Source organism: Bos javanicus, chromosome 7, assembly GCF_032452875.1.
Source record: "Bos javanicus breed banteng chromosome 7, ARS-OSU_banteng_1.0, whole genome shotgun sequence".
Lineage (NCBI taxonomy): Eukaryota > Metazoa > Chordata > Mammalia > Artiodactyla > Bovidae > Bos > Bos javanicus.
In genome coordinates, this window is record NC_083874.1 from 1,843,314 (window position 1) to 1,860,612 (window position 17,299).

Genomic DNA, 17,299 nt, shown 5'->3' on the forward strand with positions numbered 1-17,299 from the left:
ACCCATTTGTTGTCTAGGAGTGCGTTGTTTAGTTGTCATGTGTTTGTGAGCCTTGGGGAGCCCTTCTACACTGGCAGCCTGGCTCTGCAGAAAGTAGGTGAAAGAATCTGTCCTTTGTATTCACAGAAGAGGGGGCCCTGGAGCCCCAGTACTACCAACATTCAGGATTGCCCACTAACAGCTGATCCTAGAAAACAGAACTCACCAAAATATCAGGAACATAATAGGTATTATAGCACATTTATAAGAATATCATAAGAAAAATAGTGAAAAGGAAAAACAGAATTATTCTGCATATGAAGAAAACACACCAGAAAAATGTTGCTAAAGGTGGGGGAAAATTGTACCCTAACCTTCCAACATATATTAATGATAATAATAATAGCTCAGTGAAATAGTTGCAGCTTTGAAGAAAAACCACACAGCAGAAATTTAAGACCTTAGGAAAGAAGGAGCTAAACGAAAGGAAGATAGTGAACTATCTTGGTAGAAATCAGGAGAGAAACAGAAGAAAACACAAAATCAGAAATGAACACTAAATTAAAAGGAGCTTGAAAGAGAGTAGAGCAGAAAGCACACTAAGGCATATAGAGGTTATCAGTGAGGAAAGAACCTGAAACAGCAATAAGGGAATGAAACAGGTTAGAGAACCAGTGAAGACGGTGAAAGACATTGAATTGGGTCAAAAGGATTATGAGGTATCTTTAATGGAAAACTATGCTTTGGAGTGGAATGGAACACTAAACACTGCTTTCTGGATTATCCCCTCGGGGGCTGCACCTTTGTGCTATTTTATGATTTTGTAAATTGTAAATGGGGCGTCTCCGGTGGCTCAGTGGTAAAGAATCCACCAGCAGTGCATAAGGTGCAGGAGATATGGGTTTGATCCCTGGGTTGGGAAGATCCCCTGCAGGAGGAAATGGCAACCTGCTCCAGTATTTTTGCTGGGAAAATCCCATGGACAGAGGAACCAGGAAGGCTACAATCCGTAGGGCACGAAGAGTTAGACAGGCCTGAGCGACTGAATATACACACACATGCAAATTGTAAATAACCAATAGCAATGCAAGTGATTTCTTTCTTTTTCTTTTTTTGATGTGGGCCATTAAAAAAAAGTCTTTATTGAATTTGTTACAATCTTGCTTCTGTTTTAGGTTTTGTCTTTTTGGCCATGAGGCATGTGAGATCTTTGCTCCCTGACCACCTGCATTGGAAGGCAAAGTCTTAACCACTGGAATGCCAGGGAAGTCCCCAGTGCAAATGATTTTAATCTTATATATGCAACTTAATTATTTATGATGGAAGGAATAATTGACCCCCCATTTTTGTAGGCAGAATAATGCTCCCTGCAAAATGTCCATGTCCTACTTATAACCTGTGAATATGTTACTCTACATGGCCAAAAGGGTTTTGCAAATGTGATAAGTTAATGATCTTGAGATGAGGAGAGTCTCTTGAATTATCCAGAAGGGTCCAATGTAATCACAAGGATCCTTTTACCAGTAGGGTCAGTGTTAGAGAAGGAGATGTGACAATGGAAGCTGAGGTTGGAGTGATGCAGTCATGGACCAAAGAATGAAGGCAATCTCTTAAAGCTGGAAAAGGCGGGAAACAGATTCTCCCCTAGACCCTCCAGAAGGAAACAGACCTGAACACCCATTTAATTTTATTTATTTATTTTAATATAAATTTATTTATTTTAATTGGAGGTTAATTACTTTACAATATTGTATTGGTTTTACCATACATAAACATGAATCCGCCACAGGTATACACGTGTTCCCCATCCCAATCCTCCCTCCCTCCTCCCTCCCCGTACCATCCTCTGGGTCATCCCAGTGCGCCAGCCCCAAGCATCCTGTATCTTGCATCAAACCTGGACTGGTAATTTGTTTCATATATGATATTATACCTGTTTCAATGCCATTCTCCCAAATCATCACCCCCTCGCTCTCTCCCACAGAGTCCAAAGACTGTTCCATACATCTGTGTCTCTTTTGCTGTTTCGCTTACAGGGTTATTGTTACCATCTTCTAAATTCCGTATATATGTGTTAGTATACTGTATTGGTGTTTTTCTTCCTGGCTTACTTCACTCTGTATAATAGGCTCCAGTTTCATCCACCTCATTAGAACTGATTCAAATGTATTCTTTTTAATGGCTGAGTAATACTCCATTGTGTATATGTACCACAGCTTTCTTATCCATTCATCTGCTGATGGACATCTAGGTTGCTTCCATGTCCTGGCTATTATAAACAGTGCTGTGGTGAACATTGGGGTACACGTGTCTTTTTCAATTCTGGTTTCCTCAGTGTGTATACCCAGCAGTGGGATTGCTGGGTCATAAGGCAGTTCTATTTCCAGTTTTTTAAGGAATCTCCACACTGCTGAACACCCATTTTAGATTTCCAACCTCTAGAATTGTAAGGTAATAAATTTGTTGTTTTAAGCCAGTAAATTTGTGATTGCAGCAATAAGAAACTAATACACCCCCCAAATGTCTATTTATATCTATTTGTAGATTCATTTTATGCTCTATGTATGTCTCTATCCTTTGAATTCTCCTTTAAGCTGGTTGCAACATCTTATTGGTTTATCATTAATCAATGAATTAAATATTTTGTATTTGCTTATTTTATATTTTATGAATTCATGATTTCACTCTTTTAAAAAAGTGAATTTTGACAAGTAATTGTTGCCAAGACCATTTAATAGCGAAAGAACAGTCTTTTCAATAGTGCTGTGAAATGGTGCTGGGAAAACTAGGTATCAACATGCAAAAGAATGAACTGTACCCTTGTCTAACACCATATGCAAGAATTAAGTTAAAATGGATAAAACACCTAAGTGTAAGAGCTAAAACTGTAAAACACTTTTTTATTTTATTTTTTTTGTCCATGTGGCTTGCAGAATCTCAGTTCCCTGACCAGAAACTGCCTGGACCACAGCAGTGAAAGGGCAGAACCCTAACACTAGACCACTAGGAAGCTCCCAACCATAGAACTCTTAGATGACAACACAGGGGAAATTTTCATGACACTGGATTTGGTAATGATTTCTTGGATATGAGACTAAAGGCAAAAAAAGAAAACAAATGGCCAAACTAGATTTCATCAGAGTTAAAAACTTTCATGCATCAAAGAATACCAGCAACAAAGTAAAAAAGTGGGAGAAAATATTTGTAAACACCTATTTGACTGTGTGGATCACAATAAACTGTGGAAAATTCTGAAAGACATGGGAATACCAGACCACCTGATCTGCCTCTTGAGAAATTTGTATGCAGGTCAGGAAGCCACAGTTAGAACTGGACATGGAACAACAGACTGGTTCCAAATAGGAAAAGGAGTACGTCAAGGCTGTATATTGTCACCCTGCTTATTTAACTTATATTCAGAGTACATCATAAGAAACGCTGGACTGGAAGAAACACAAGATGGAATCAAGATTGCCAGGAGAAATATCAATAACCTCAGATATGCCGATGACACCACCATTATGGGAGAAAGTGAAGAGGAACTAAAAAGCCTCTTGATGAAGGTGAAAGTGGAGAGTAAAAAAGTTGTCTTAAAGCTCAACATTCAGAACACGAAGATCATGGCATCCAGTCCCATCACTTCATGGGAAATAGATGGGGAAACAGTGGAAACAGTGTCAGACTTTATTTTTCTGGGCTCCAAAATCACTGCAGATGGTGACTGCAGCCATGAAATTAAAAGACGCTTACTCCTTGGAAGGAAAGTTATGACCAACCTACATAGCATATTCAAAAGCAGAGACATTACTTTGCCAACAAAGGTTCGTCTAGTCAAGGCTATGGGTTTTCCTGTGGTCATGTATGGATGTGAGAGTTGGACTGTGAAGAAGGCTGAGCGCCGAAGAATTGATGCTTTTGAACTGTGGTGTTGGAGAAGACTCTTGAGAGTCCCTTGGACTGCAGGGAGATCCAACCAGTCCATTCTGAAGGAGATCAGCCCTGGGCTTTCTTTGGAAGGAATGATGCTAAAGCTGAAACTCCAGTACTTTGGCCACCTCATGCGAAGAGTTGACTCATTGGAAAAGACTCTGATGCTGGGAGGGATTGGGGGCAAGAGGAGAAGGGGACGAAAGAGGATGAGATGGCTGGATGGCATCACTAACTCGATGGACGTGAGTCTGAGTGAACTCCGGGAGTTGGTGATGGACAGGGAGGCCTGGCATGCTGCAATTCATGGGGTCGAAAAGAGTCGGACATGACTGAGGGACTGATCTGATCTGATCTGATTTGATAACAAAGTATATGGAGAACTCCTAAAATTCAATAACAAACCCCCCAAACAACCCAATTCAAAAATAAGGAAAATACTTGAATGGACCTCTATCCAAAGAAGATACATAAATGTCTAGTAAGCACTTGGAGAGATGCTTAATATCAGTAATCATGAAGGAAATGCAAATACAAATCACAATGAGATATCACTTCACACTTATCAGAATGGCTATGCTAAAACAGAAAACAAGTGTTGGTATGGACATGGAGAAAACGAAACCATTGTGCATTGCTAGTAGGAATGTAAAATAGATTTGATTATATTTAAAAAGAATCTTCCACCCTGCTTCTGGAAAGATGGAGTCGATGTACTTTTTCCTATTATTTCTGTTAAGTACAACTAAAGCTCCTGGAAGATGTATATAAAATGAACACAAGAAGACTGAAAGGTAGAGAGATAGAAGCCAACAAAGTAAAGGACTCAACAAAGCCTGCTCTCTGTGGTCAAAGGACCAGAAAGATAGCCTAGCAAGACAGAAAACTTTTAGACAATAACTACTCTGCTTCAGCCAGACTCCGCAGGAAACAATGATGGTCCCACCCGCTCTGTGTCAGCAGAGGTCACGAGGAGAGCCTAGACGTCCGTTCTTGCTTGCATGCTGTCACTTCAGTTGTGTCCAGCTCTTTGCGACCCTCTGGCCTACACTCCTGTGTCCATGAGATTCTCCAGGCATGAATGCTGGAGTGGGTCTCCATGCCCTTCTCCAGAGGATCTAGACTTCTTCTCTTGCCATGCTGTAATGAGGTGGCTCAATCGATGCCTCCATTAGTAGGGTGCTAGCAGAGAAGGCCAAGTGAGGAGCCAAGACTTCTATACGTGCTGGGTGAGAAACGAAACATTGCCAATTATGAACATGCTTGAAACAAATGAAAAAATAGGGTGTCTCAGCAAGAAATAGAAACTATAAAGAACTCTGAAAAATTTTATACCTAAATGTGCAGTAACAACAAAAACCTCAACAACTGGCCTAAGAGTAGGATGGAGCGGATAGGGGAAAGAATCAATTAAATCAGTTAACTTAAAGATAGAATGATATAGTGCTTGCTTTAGCAACATATATACTAAAATTGGAATGATACAGGGAAGATGAGCACAGCCCCTCAACAAGGATGATGTGCAGATTTGCGAAGTGTTCCATATTTTAAAAAAAGATAGGGTGGAGATTCCTTAAAAAACTGGAAATAGAACTGCCTCATGATCCAGCAATCCCACTGCTGGGCATACACACTGAGGAAACCAGAAGGGAAAGAGACATGTGTACCCCAATGTTCATCGCAGCACTGTTTGTAATAGCCAGGACATGGAAGCAACCTAGATGTCCATCAGCAGATGAATGGATAAGAAAGCTGTGGTACATATACACAATGGAGTATTACTCAGCCATTAAAAAGAATTCATTTGAATCAGTTCTAATGAGGTGGATGAAACTGGAGCCTATTATACAGAGTGAAGTAAGCCAGAAGGAAAAACACCAATACAGTATACTAACGCATATATATGGAATTTAGAAAGATGGTAACAATAACCCTGTGTACGAGACAGCAAAAGAGACACTGATGTATGGAACAGTCTTATGGACTCTGTGGGAGAGGGAGAGGGTGGGCAGATTTGGGAGAATGGCATTGAAACATGTAAAATATCATGTATGAAACGAGATGCCAGTCCGGGTTCAATGCATGATACTGGATGCTTGGGGCTAGTGCACTGGGATGACCCAGAGGGATGGTATGGGGAGGGAGGAGGGAGGAGGGTTCAGGATGGGGAGCACATGTATACCTGTGATGGATTCATTTTGATATTTGGCAAAACTAATACAATTATGTAAAGTTTAAAAATAAAATTAAAAAAAATAGAAATACATTATCCAATTGAAATAACGGGGAGAAAATAAAGTGGTGGAAAAATGAATAGAACTTCAGAGACGTGTGGGCTTCTAACAGAGATCTAAAATATGCCATCAGAGTCCCAGGAAAGGAGAAGACATGGGACTGAAAATATTTGAAGAAATAATGGCTGAAAGATTCTTAAATTTGGCAAAAAACAAAAACAAAACCCAACCAAACAAACAAAAACAAAACACCTGAATGTACAATAAGAAACTGAGTGAACTCAAAGATAAACCTGAAGAAATCCATGTCAATACACATTGAGTCAAATATCTAAAAGCTAAAGACAAATTACAAAATCCTTGAAAGTAGCTAAAGAGAAACAATATGGAAACCTTTGGGGAAAAACAAAATTTCAGCAGATTTCTCACCAGAAACCATAGGGACTAGAAGGAAGTGGTGCAGTATTGTTTCAAATGCTGAAAAAAATGACTGCAACCCAGAATTGTGTCAAGCCCATGAAAATATGCTTCAGGAATATAGGGAAAATCAAGATATTCTCAGATGAAGGAAAACTAAGAGCATTTGTTGCTAGCAGATCTACCATAAAAGAATGGCTAAGGTTGTTCCTCAAACAGAAAGGAAATAACAAAAGAGGAACCTTGGAACATCAGAAAAGAACAATGTAGATAAATACAGAAAAGAACAAAAATGTAGACAATACAACAGACTTCCCCTCTTGAGTTTTCCAAATTATTTTTGATGATTGAAGTAAAAATTATGACACTGTCTAATGTGGGGCTCAGTGTTTATAGAGATAATATTTAAGACAACTATAAACGGTGTAAGGTAAAGGGACTTTAAAGGAAGTAAGTGTTCTTCCCGTCACTCAAACTGGTTAAGTGGCAACACCATTCAGTTCAGTTCAGTCGCTCAGTCCTGTCCGACTCTTTGCGACCCCATGGACTGCAGCACGCCAGGCTTCCCTGTCCATCACCAACTCCCGGAGTTCACTCAAACTCATGTCCATAGTGTCGGTGATGCCATCCAGCCATCTCATCCTCTGTTGTCCCCTTCTCCTTCTGCCCCCAATCCCTCCCAGCATCAGGGTCTTTTCCAATGAGTCAGTTCTTTGTATCAGGTGGCCGAAGTATTGGAGTTTCAGCTTCAGCATCAGTCCTTGCAATGAATATTCAGGATTGATTTCCTTTAGGATTGACTGGTTGGATCTCCTTGCAGTCCAAGGGACTCTCAAAAGTCTTCTCCAATACCACAGTTCAAAAGCATCAATTCTTCGGCACTTAGCTTTCTTTACAGTCCAACTCTCATATCTGTACATAACTACTGGGAAAAACCATAGCTTTGACTAGACGGACTATTGTCGGCAAAGTAACATCTCTGCTTTTTAATATGCTGTCTAGATTGGTCATAGCCTTTCTTCCAAAGAGCAAGCATCTTTTAATTTCACAGCTGCAGTCACCATCCAGTCTGTCACCAACAGTCACCAACAGTCACCAACAAGTCTGCCACTGTTTCCATTGTTTCCCCATCTATTTGGCATGAAATGATGGGACCAGATGCCATGATCTTAGTTTTCTGAATGTTGAGTTTTAAGCCAACTTTTTCACTTTCCTCTTTTGCTTTCATCAAGAGGCTCTTAAGTTCTTCTTCACTTTCTGCCATAGGGGTGGTGTCATCTGCATATCTGAGGTTACTGATATTTCTCCTGGCAATCTTGATTCCAGTTTGTACTTCATCCAGCCTGGCATTTCACATGATGTACTCTGCATATAAGATAAGTAAGCAAGGTGACAATATACAGCCTTGATGTACTCCTTTCCTGATTTGGAACCAGTCTGTTGTTCCGTGTCCAGTTCTAGCTATTGCTTCTTGACCTGCATACAGATTTCTCAGGAGGAAGGTAAGGTGGTCTGGTATTCCCATCTCTTTGTGAATTTCCACAGTCTGTTTTGATCCATACAGTCAAAGTGGCATAGTCAATTGGCATAGTCAATAAAGCAGAAATAGATGTTCTTCTGGAACTCCCTTTCTTTTTGATGATCCAACAGATGTTGGCAATTTGATCCCTGGTTCCTCTGCCTTTTCTAAATCCAACTTGAACATCTGGAAGTTCATGGTTCACGTACTGTTGAAACCTGGCTTGGAGAATTTTGAGCATTACTTTGCTAGCGTGTGAGATGAGTGCAATTGTGGGGTAGTTTGAACATCCTTTGGGATTGCCTTTCTTAGGGATTCGAATGAAAACTGACCTTTTCCAGTCCTGTGGCCACTGCTGAGTTTTCAGATTTGCTGGCATATTGAGTGCAGCACTTTCACAGCATCATCTTTTAGGATTTGAAATAGCTCAGCTGGAATCCTATCATCTCCACTAGCTTTGTGCATAGTGATGCTTCCTAAGGCCCACTTGACTTCACATTCCAGGATGTCTGGCTCTAGGTGAGTGATCACACCATCGTGGTTATCTGGGTAGTGAAGATCTTTTTTGTACAGTTCTTCTGTGTATTCTTGCCACCTCTTCTTAATATCTTCTGCTTCTGTTAGGTCCATGCCATTTCTTTCTTTTATTGTGCTAATCTTTGCATGAAATGCTTCCTTGGTATCTCTAATTTTCTTGAAGAGATCTCTAGCGTTTCCCATTCTATTGTTTTCCTCCATTTCTTTGCATTGATCACTTAGGAAGGCTTTCTTATCTCTTTGCTATTCTTTGGAACTCTGCATTTAGATGAGTTTATCTTTCCTTTTCTCCTTTGCCTTTAGTTTCTCTTCTTTTCTCAGCTATTTGTAAGGCCTCTTCAGACAACCATTTTGCCTTTTTGTATTTCTTTTTCTTGGGGATGGTCTTGATCACTGCCTCTTGTACAATGTCATGAACCTCCATCCATAATTCTTCAGGCACTCTGTCTATCAGATCTAATCCCTTAAATCTATTTGTCACTTCCACCGTATAATCATAAGGGATTTGATTTCAGTCATACCTGAATGGTCTAGCAGTTTTCCCTACTTTCTTCAATTAAAGTCTGAATTTGGCAATAAGGAGTTCATGATCTGAGCCACAGTCAGATCCCAGTCTTGTTTCTGCTGACTGTATAGAGCTTCTCCATCTTCGGCTGCAAAGAATATAATCAGTGTGATTTCGGTGTTGACCATCTGGTGATGTCCATGTAGAGTTGTCTCTTGTGTTGTTGGAAGAGGGTGTTTGCTATGACCAGTGCCTTCTCTTGGCAAAACTCTGTTAGCCTTTGACCTGCTTCATTTTGTACTCCAAGGCTAAATATGCCTGTTACTCGAGGTATCTCTTGACTCCCTACTATTGCATTCCAGTCCCCTATAATGAAAAGGACATCTTGTTTGGGTGTTAGTTCTAGAAGGTCTTGTAGGTCTTCATAGAACCATTGAACTTCAGCTTCTTCAGCATTACTGGTCAGGGTATAGACTTGGATTACTGTGATATTGAAAGGTTTGCCTTGGAAATGAACAGAGATTATTCTTTCATTTTTGAGATTGCATCCAAGTATTGCATTTCAGACTTTTGTTGACTATGATTGGCACTCCATGTTTTCTAAGGGATTCTTGCCCACAGTAGTCGATATAATGGACATCTGAGTTAAATTCACCCATTCAAGTCTATTTTAGTTCATTGATTCCTAAAATGTTAGACTATATAAATTATGTACATATAATGTAATACAGCAACCACTAAAGGGTATACAAAAATATACATTCAAAGATCTTAGAGATATGTCAAGTGGAATTCTAAAAAAAGTTGCAGTAACCCAAAGGAAAGTGGGAATAAGAAAACAGAAATGAAAATCAGAGAGAATAAGAGGAAAATATAAAGTGGCAGACTTAAGCCCTAACATGTAAACATTTACATTAAATATAAATAGTCTAAATATATCAACTACAAGGCGGAGATAGGCAAACTGGATTAAAAAACATGACCCAGCTATGCACTGTTGACAAGAAACTTATAATGTTTATAATGATATAGTTGAAAGTAAAAGGGTAAAAATATATACTATGCAAACATTAATTAAAAACACAAAAGTGGCTACATTTATATTAAATAATGTAGACTTCAGAGTGAATAAAATTATCAGGGACAGAGAAAGAAATCATATGATGGAAATAAAGCTAATCCACCAGAAAAAGGACCAATCTGTCATGAAGACATATCATAATAAACACATGAAAAGATGCTCAGCATTGCTCATTATTAGGGAAATGCAAGTCAAAACTATAATGAGATATCACCTCACTACCAGTCAGAATGGCCATCATCAAAAAATCTACAAACAGTAAATGCTGGAGAGGGTATGGAGAAAAGGGAACCCCGTTGCACTGTTGGCGGGAATGTAAATTGATACAGCCACTATGGAATACGGTATGGAGATTCCTTTCAAAACTAGGAATAACACTACCATATGACCCAGCAATCCCACTACTAGGTATGTACCCTGAGAAAACCATAACTGAAAAAGACACATGTGCTCCAGTGTTCATTGCAGCACCATTCACAATAGCTAGGGCGTGGAAGCAATGTAGATGTCCATTGACAGATGAATGGATAAAGAAGTTGTGGTACAGATATACAACGGAATATTACTCAGCCATAAAAAGGAACATAATTGAGTCAGTGCTAATGAGATGGATGAACCTAGAGCTTATTACTCAGAGTGAAGTAACTAAAAAAGAGATAAACAAATATCATACATTAATGCATATATATAGAATCTGGAAAGATGGTACTGATGAGCCTGTTTGTAGGGTAGCAGTGGATACGAAGACGTAGAGAACAGACCTATAGACACAGGATAGTGGGTAGGAAGGAGAGGGTGGGGTGAATGGAAGGGGTAGCATGGAAACATATATGTTAACATATGTAAAATAGATAGCCAATGGGAATTTGCTGTATGACTCATGGAACTCAAACCTGGGCTCTGTGACCACCTAGAGGGGTAAGATAGGGTGGGAGGTGGGAGAGGGGGAAAAAGAGCAAAGCCGATATTATAAGAATCTGCACAGATGTGGGGGAGTCTAGTGGAAATCCAGGTGGGGAGTCACATGAATAAAATGGTGGTGCTGGGAGTATCTGGTCCCAGTGGGGAACTTCAGAGGCAGTTCTGACAGGAACAGAAAGAACCTGAGAGAGAAGGATGGAGTCCAGACCAGAGTGGTAGAGATAGCTTGGGTCATAGTGGAATGGCAACACAAATGCTTTTTTCCAAACTTCATCAGTGGAGAGTGAGCACTTTGATTTTCTAGATGAACTGAATTTTTCTGAAAGTCCCTTTAGGAAAACAGCCACGTGAACCCCTCCAACAGACACTTTCTCCAACAGCGTGCAAACTCCTGAAACTCCTCCACCCCAAATGCTTCATATAGTAAAGTTGAGAATTAATTAGAAAAGGAAGAAAATATCTCAAGTCAAAACACATATCTCACAACCTATTATAGCATTAAGATTAGCATTAAAGAAAGTTGGAAACTGTAACATTTTAAGCACAATTTATAAGTCAGATTTCCTGTGTGTCACTCTCAGATAATAAATGCTTTTCCTTCAAGTTGAAAAAAAAGAGAAGAGATATCAGTCCTAAATGTATATGCATCAAACAGCAAAACTGTAAAATATGCATAGCAGAAACCGAAAAAATGGAGAGACAACTCTACAATTATAGAGACTTCAACACCCCTCCTCAACAATTAATAGAACAATTAGACAGAAAAGCATTAAAGATACAGAAGAATTCAGTAACACCATCAATCAACAAGATCTAATTGGCATTTATACAACATCCCACCCAACAACAGCAGAACACACTTTCTTCTCAAGCACCCACAGATTGTATAACAAGACAGACCACATCCTGTGTCATAAAATGAACCAAAGCAAGTATAAAATTACTGAAAGCATACAGTGTGTTCCCCAACTATTCTGGACTCAAACTAGACATCAGTAACAGAAAAATAACAGGAAAATCTCCAAACAGAAACTAAACAATACACTTCTAAATAATCCCTGGATTAAAGAGTAAATCTTAAAGCAAATTAAAAAGTAGATTAGAAATGAAAATATAGCATCAATGTTTGTGGGACGCTGCTAAAGGACTACTGAAAATAAGTTTGTAGCACTGAAGGCTTACATTAGTAGAGAGGGAAAGTCTCAAATCAGTAGTCTAAGTTTTCACTCAAGAACTCAGAACACCAACAACAAAAATCCGAAGCAAGCAGAATAAAGGAAATAATAGAGATAAGATCTGAAATTAGTGAAGATGAAAACAGGAAAGCAACAGAGGGAATCAATTAACCAAAAGCTAGTTCTTTGAAAAGATTAGTAAAATTCACAAAGCATTAGCAGGGCTGACAAAGAAAAAAGAGAGATGCCACATATTAGTAATGTTACTAATACCAGGAATAAAACAGACCCTGCAGATGCTGAAGGAATGAAAGGGGGATACTGTGAATAACTGTACATGCATACACTTGACAACTTATATGAAATGGATCACTTCTTTGAAAACACAAATTCCACACTAACCCAATAGGACATAGTTGATTAACCCTATCTCTATTAATTTCCCAGGTGACGCTAGTGGTAAAGAATCTGCCTGCCAACCCAGGATACATAACAGCAGCGCGTCTGATCCCTGGATTGAGACAATACCCTAGAGAAGGAAATGGCAACCTACTCCAGTATTCTTGCCTGGAGAATCCCATGTTCAGAGGAGCCTGGAGGATACGGTCCATAGGGTTGCAAAGAGCTGGACATGACTGAAGTAACTTAGCACACAGCACATCACTATTAACAAAATTTAGTTCAAAATTAAAGAACTCCCCCAAAGGAAATCTCTTGGAGCATGATTTCCCTCCTGAATTTTATCAAACATTTAAAAAAATTAACACTCATTTTATACAACCTCTTCCAGGAAACAGAGCAGGGAAAAATATTTCCTAACTCATTAATGAAGTCAGTATTACCCTGAAACAAAGACTGTGCCAAACAAATGAAAAAAAGAGAAAGAAGAACCTAGAGACTAATATATACATTGATCATGCATATAGACACAATGTGTCAATATATATTCCCTCATGCATATAGATGCAATGATTCTTTTTTCTCTGCTAATTTAGTTTTATTTTAAAAGTTCAACTTTATTGAGGTATAATTGACATTAGAATTATAAGATATTTCAAAAACTCTTAATAAAACATTAGCAAATAGAATTCAGCAATATATAAAACCAATTTTACTCCATGACCATGTGAAATTTGTTCCAAGGATACAAGGCTGGTTCAACATTCAGAAATCAATTAATGTTAAAAAAAAATCAATTAATGTAATCTGCTATATCAACAAAATCACATGATCATATCAATTGATATAGAAAAGCATTTGACACATTTTAACATCTATTCATGATAAAAACTCCTAGGTAGCTAGAGATAGAGGAGAACGTCTTCAATGTGATAAAGAACATTTACGAAAATCCTATAGCTAACATCGTGCTCAATGGTGAAAGATTAGATCTTTCCTCCTTAAAATCAGGAATAGGCAAGGATGTCTGCTCTCACCACTGCTATTCAATATATTATCAGAAGTTCTAGCTATGCAATGGAGAAGGCAATGGCACCCCACTCCAGTACTCTTGCCTGGAAAATCCCATGGACGGAGGAGCCTGGAAGGCTGCAGTCCATGGGGTCGCTAAGAGTCAGACACGACTGAGCGACTTCACTTTCACTTTTCACTTTCATGCATTGGAGAAGGAAATGGCAACCCACTCCAGTGTTCTTGCCTGGAGAATCCCAGGGAAGGCGGAGCCTGGTGGGCTGCCTTCTATGGGGTCGCACAGAGTCGGACTCGATTGAAGCAACTTAGCAGCAGCAGCAGCAGCTATGCAAGTCAACTATATTAAATAAAATGTATACCATTGGAAGGGTTTCCCTGGTAGCTCAGTGGTAGAGAATCCACCTGCAATGCAGGAGAGGCAAGAGGTATGGGTTTGATCCCTGGGCAACCCACTCCAGTATTCTTGCCTGGAAAATTCCAGACAGAGGAGCCCGGTGGGCTGCAGTCCATGGGATTGCAAAAGGGTCAGACACAACTTAGCAACTAAACAACAACAACATACTATTGGAAAGGAAGAAATAAAACTTTTTCTATTTGTAGACAACATTTAGGGACTACATAGAAAATCTCAGGCAGTCTGCAAAATCCTCTAAGTGATTTCAGCAAGGTTATAGAATACAAAGTCTACTGTATTTCTACAAACAAGCAGTGAACATGTGGACACTGTAATTAAAATTCAATATTATTTATAATCACTTAAAAAAAGAGAAATACTTAGGTGTAAATCTAACAAAGCATGTGCAGGATTCAAGTGCTGAAAACTGAGAAAGTTTCTAGTACAAAACTTCCAAAGTGCAAAGAAAGAGAGTGAGAGTGAAAGTTGCTCCATCGTGTCCGACTCTTTGCGACTCTCCAGGCCAGAACACTGGAGTGGGTAGCCATTCCCTTCTCCAGGGAATCTTCCCAACCCAGGGATCAAACCCAGGTCTCCTGCATTGCGGGTGGATTCTTTACCAGCTGAGCCACAAGGGAAGCCCATGTTTGTTTTCTACATCTGTGTAAGTAAATGGAGAGACAGACCATGTTTGTGAATTAAAAGATTCAACATAACAAAGATATTAGTTATCCTTAAACTGATACATAGGTTTAACCAATTGTTATAAAAATCTCAGTAAGATATAGGCAAGATTATTCTTAAATTTATATGGAAAGGAGAAGAAACTAGAATAGTTAAAGACAGTTTTGGTAAAGAAGAAAAAAGTGGGAGGAATCACCCCTTTTTAAAGACTTATAACTAAAATAATCAAGACGGTATTGTATTGGTGGAGGGATTAATGAAACAAAATTGACAATCCAGAAATAGCCTCAAGCAAGTATGGCCAACTGATTACGAACAAAAGTACAAAAGCAGTTAGACAGAGGAAAGATAGTTTTTCAACATAGTGCTAGAACAATAGCCAAAAAAAAGTTCATTTACCGAAATCTTATACTTTACACGAAAATTAACTCAGGATGGATTAGAGAATTAATTATAAACTGTAAAACTATACAGCTCTCACAACATAACATCTGGAAAAATCTCCAAGGCCTAGTTCTTGGTAAAGATTTCTTAGACATGGCATTAAAAGCACAATCCGTTAAAAAGAAGAGCTAATCCTTGACATTCTCTGGTTTCAGATTCTGGAGTTAGGATTTGGGCACATCTTTTTGGAAGCCACTCTTTGACCCCTTGCAGATGGAAAAAAAACAGATGAGTGGTTGTGGGGTTTAAGTATGGTGGTGCGAGGGCGATGGGTCACGACAATGAAAAAGAAGCTCTAGCGGATCTTTGTGTCGATGGGCAAGTTTTGTGCCCTGATTGTGGTTACATGAATCTCTAAGCATGACAAAATGACCCGTTTGATACCAATGTCAATCTTCCTGACTTTGATGTTTATTGGTTTTGATATTTTCTGGTTTTGAGGTTTTTTGATGTTAACGTAAGATCTTATTATTGGGAGAAACCAGGTGATGAGTCCAAGGGGAATTTGTATTATGATTGCAACTTCCTGTGATTATATAATTGTTTCAAAATAAAATTTTAAAAACACTATACACATATAAATATGAGCAAAATCAAAAGGCAAATGATAAACTGGCAAAAATGTTTCTAATTAGTTTTGCAAAAGGATAATCTACCCAATGCAGATGTGGATGACAGACGGTCTTAAAAGATGCTGCCACCAGCTCTTGTTTCCTGTGCCCCATCCCACTCGCCAAGCCAGAGGAGGAGTCTATCCGACCCTTTGAATCTGGCCCGTGACTTTCTCTGACTAATACAGTGCAGAAGTGGCGTGTTATGACTTCTGAATCCATGCCATAAGAGGACTGGCAGCTTGTTTCCTCCTTCTTGAAAAATTAACCATAATGCAAGAAGGCTGGCTTCCTTTAGACCCTCATGTTGTGAAGAAGCTCAAGCCAGTCAGCCCCTGGAGAGCCCACCTCGGGATGACAAATGCATGGGACAGGCACGTGATGCCTTCTTGGGCTGTCCAGCTTCTTGGACTGCCGGCTGCCAGATGAATGCAGCCATGTAAGCCCACTCCTCCATACACTTTAGATGCCAATTGCAAGCCCAGATTATCACCTGTGCTATAGATTAGAGGTTCCAATGACTCATCCCCTTGGGTTTGCAGAGCTTCTGTACTTTCTCTGAGCAAATTCTCCCAAATTTTCCACGTGTTCATCTACCTGGAAACTCTCCAAACCCTGTCTTTTTTTTTTTTTTTTGTAGAGGTTTCATTGATTACATACATAGGCATCATGCCTATAAAGGCATGAGTAAATAAATCGGACCATTGGCAATTGTTCCAGCTCCTTGGAACTGGAGCTGAGAATTCTCACACACACACTCCCACATGCATACTCATTTGCACACACACTCGCATATTCACACACACAGAGACACATGGTTGGGTCTCCTGGCAGTCAACCCCATCCTAAGGTGGGGGTGCTAAAATCACCTCAACATAACAAAAGACTTAGAAATTCTCATCACTTAGAAATTCCAAGGGTTTTAGCAGTTCTGTGCCAGAGATTTGGACCAAATTCATATACTTTTTATCATAAAGCATGGGCTTCCCTGGTAGCTCAGATGGTAAAGAAACTGCCTGCAATTCAGAGACCCAGGTCTGATCCCTGGTTCAGGAAGATTCCCTGGAGAAGGGAATGGCAATCCGCTCCAGTATTCTTGCCTGGAGACTCCCATGGACAGAGGAGACTGGTGGGCTACAGTCCATGGGGTCACAAAGAATCGGACACGACTGAGTGACTAGCACACACACATCACTGTAGGAAAGAAGGAGGGTGTGCTGTCGGATATGGTGAATGCAAAAGAAAGGTGCACAATGCTGTGGAAATTATGTTATCTTTCTGTAAGGAAAGGATGGAAAACAGAAATAAATATACTTGCATTTCCTTGTGTTTGCATAAAGAAATATAGAAAAATGAACAGAAAACTAATGAAATGATTACCTATAAAGAGGGGGTGGGAGTTAGAATTCCCTGTGTATGTTTTTATACCCGTTTCATACC

The 17,299-nt window shown here is 39.4% G+C and overlaps 1 non-coding gene across 1 annotated transcript; it reads left to right on the forward strand.

Annotated features, from left to right (window-relative positions):
* The first annotated feature begins 5,353 nt into the window (after positions 1-5,353).
* Positions 5,354-5,456, forward strand: LOC133252182 (U6 spliceosomal RNA). The gene has a single exon (XR_009737812.1). It is a non-coding gene; the product is annotated as a U6 spliceosomal RNA (small nuclear RNA).
* Positions 5,457-17,299: the final 11,843 nt, after the last annotated feature.